The sequence below is a fragment of the Myotis davidii genome, unplaced genomic scaffold, assembly GCF_000327345.1.
Source record: "Myotis davidii unplaced genomic scaffold, ASM32734v1 scaffold458, whole genome shotgun sequence".
Lineage (NCBI taxonomy): Eukaryota > Metazoa > Chordata > Mammalia > Chiroptera > Vespertilionidae > Myotis > Myotis davidii.
This window is the reverse complement of record NW_006289819.1, coordinates 3,314,606-3,318,287: the sequence shown is the minus strand read 5'-3', so window position 1 is coordinate 3,318,287 and position 3,682 is coordinate 3,314,606.

Below are 3,682 nucleotides of genomic sequence, written 5' to 3'. Positions count from 1 at the left end.
TCACACAAAATATTAAGACGACATGTACTCACAGGCTGAAAGTTAATAATATCAGTAATTTTACTGCTTCATTATGGAAATTTCTAAGTGAAACTAGTCTTTTTTTCTTCCTTTCTCCTTCCCTCATCCCTTCCCTTTCCTTTTTTCTTTCTTTCCCGTGCATGCATCTGGGTGAAGCACATGCAAGGACTGGGAGCCACACCTCAGTCCCTAACTGGGTGCCAGCAGCTTACCCACTGCTGCTCTTGCATCACCAGCACAAATATCAACAAAGCGAAAACAGCAAGTCACAATGTAGTTTTCTTATGAAATGATTTTGGCCTGTGGATCCCCTGGAAGGGTCTTGGAGACCCCCCAGATTCTGTGACCACCACCTTGAGAACCAATGAGAACCGATACATTCAAATTAAATAATTAGAATAGTTTAATATCCCTTTTTAATGATTTTTTTTGAGATATCACTCAAAGGTTTGTAAAATGCTTTCATAAATATCCCGGGGGTGGGGGGTGGGGAATGAAAGCCAATTCCATTTGTGGTACTATTTACTTTACTTCGCAAAAAAAAAAAAAACAAAAACAGGCAGGGGATAGGGAGGAATTAGAAACAGCAGGCCCGTGGGAGTGCATCAAGCATGTGAAGTCATCCATCATGTGTGTCATGGTGAGCAGTTACAGTCCTGGGACTGCAAAGGCAAGTGGCGCTGGGAACTCAGGGCCCTCTGTCACTTTCCCCCCCACAGTTTCACTAGCCACACCACGCCCCTCCACGACACACATACAGGCGGACTGATTTCACAACACACAAATGACGAGCCCAGCTGCGGTTATACTCACACCATACAATCACACAGCCACAGCAAAGCCACACAAAAAGTCCCAACAGCCACTCACTCAACCTTATTGTGCTCAAAAACAATCACACTATTTTATAACTGTGATTGGAGAACTTCAATGGCCACACCCCCAATCATGGTCTCGAACTATCAGTACGGCACATAAAACCTCTCCTGGGTCACCATGGGTCTGTGTGCATAATGTCCTTAGGTGGGAACATAGGTTTTGGAGACAGGCCAACCTGGGTTCAAATTCTACCACTTACTAGTTCTGTAATCTTGGGCACGTTATTTAACCTGTGGGAGCCTTCGTTCTAGAAAATGGAGATAACTCCTACCTTGTAAACTTAATGTGAGGGTGACATAAAATAAACAGACAAGTGACAGTGTCTTGTCTGGCCAGATGTGCCCTGGGGACCCAGCTGTAATTGCCATGTTTGGCAATTGTCACCAGAGGGCACCAGGGCTCTAAGGTGTCTGTCCGGGTTGCTGGAAGAAACTAGGCCAGAAAAGCCAAGGGTGAGGATGTGTATGAGGCTGCGAAGACTCTGAAAACCCCAGTGAGGCCCAAGCCACCCAAATGTGCTGCTGGGTAAGTGGGGTACCTCCTGGGGAGCATTCTGATCTCACCCAGGAAGGAGGATGGGTACGACCTATATACCAGGCTTTCTTCTGTGCCTCCCTCACACACATTTAATCCTCACAATCATACTGTGATTGAGTGGCTACTAGTAGTATTTTTATTGAGGAATGTTAAAGAAACTGAGGCCCCAGTTTACTCCCTATTAAATGGAAGACCTAGGCCAGTGGTTGGCAAACCTGGCTCACGAGCCACATGCGGCTCTTTGGCCCCTTGAGTGTGGCTCTTCCACAAAATACCACGTGTGGGCGCACACATACAGGGAACGTTGTGGAGTGAAAGATGTAGTGTCGAGGATTGAGAAAGGTATGTTGAGATGGTTTGGACATATAGAGAGGATGAACAAAAGGAGATAGACGAAACAAGTATACAAGACGAGTGTGGATAGGAGAGTTGGAAGGGATCGACCTCAGCGAACGTACCTCAATCAGATTGAGGACGTTTTTAGCAAAGGCCAGTTTAGGATTCCCCTAATTAAGTTAATAACAATGTACCTACCTATATAGTTTAAGTTTAAAAAATTTGGCTCTCAAAAGAAATTTCAATCGTTGTACTGTTGATATTTGGCTCTGTTGACTAATGAGTTTGCTGACCACGGACCTAGGCTATGAATGAGCCTAGGCTTCAGAATTCATATTCCTAACCATTGCTCTCCCAGGGACCCTTCCTCTCCTTTTCCTGGGGCTCTGCCAGGACTCTGACCTGGGCCATCTGTCCTGGAGCTCAGCCAGCCCCAGCTGACCCTTTCCCCTCTCCCAGCCAGGTCCCTGCCTGCTCCCTGGGACAACTCATAGTAATAGACTTATCAGGCATGTGGGCGAGACAGATAAGGCAGGGCCCTTGAGCATGGCCTTATCCAGCCCTGCTATCCCCAGCTGCTGGAAGTTGTGGGGAGGTGCCAACAGATGGAGCCACACCCACCCAGGCAATCATACCACCCATGCCCAAGGCTGCTGTCAATCCCTATGATGTCATAATTCCCTATGATGTCATAATTTGTAGTGACATCATTGCTCTGTCCCTCCTTCAAATCTGAAGGGTTTACTTAATGGGAATTGGGGAAGCAGAGTTAGGCAGGAGCCCAGTCTCCAGGTCACTAGGCCAAGTTGGGTGGCCTGGGCAGAGGGGTCACTGGATCCTCCCCAGGTGGACGGCTATTTGGGTGTTGGTTGTTCCACTTATAGCCACCACTCTTCCTATCTTCCCAATCCAAAGAGGCATTGCATCCGGTGGGGACAGGGGTTGTGGGGAGGACTCTCAGGCCTACTGCAGGCAGCTCTGGGGTCAGCCCGCTGCTCCCCACAGAAAGGCCTGAACCTCAGAATCTGGGGGTCTGAAGGAAAAAAGGCCTTATATCCCATCTTTTGGAAAAGCAGTGAAGCAGGGAAGTTTTATAAGGATGGCCAGACAGATGGATGTAATCAGACCCACTCTGACATGTCAACTTGCTGACACAGTCTGTGCTCACAGCCCCACACCAACACCATCACATGCCAGCAGCCATTCATTCTCACACATGGACCACAAGCAGCAACATCGTCCCCCAGCGAAACATCGACAGGCACATTGTTGCATGATCCATATAGAAGAACAGGAGCCCCTTTTCTTTCATGACTGTATTCCTAGAGATTAGCACAATTCCCAGCACACAGTAAACATACACTCACAGGTGGTGAGTAAATGCACACTCATTACACAGGTCTTGCAACCTGGGGGCGGGGGGGGGGCAGGGACTGGAGGAAAATCTATCCCTCCTGTTGTCCCTCTTGATCTCTGCAGACCCAGAAAGGGAGCATCAAAGGAACACTGCTGCTGCTTCCAGCACCGCCCCGCCCCCCTGCTCCAGCCCAGCTTCAGTGATGTCCATTCCCCAGGTAGCACCAGTCACTGAAGGGACTTGGGTCATGCAGGGCACCACTCCTTCCCCTCCAGGTTCTTTCCCAGTGAGTTGAACATTGGCTCTCTGAGAGTTGGGTGTTGAGAACATTGAGTGGGTCCCAGCTGGTTTGGCTCAGTGGATTAAAGCATCGGCCTGTGGACTGAAGGCTCACAGGTTTGATTCTGGTCAAGGGCATATGCCCGGGGTTTCGGGCTCAATCCCCAGTAGGGGGAGTGCAGGAGGCAGCTGGTCAGTGATTCTCATCATTGATGTTTCTATCTCTTTCTCTCCCTCTCCCTTCCTCTCTGAAATCAATAAAAAATATATATA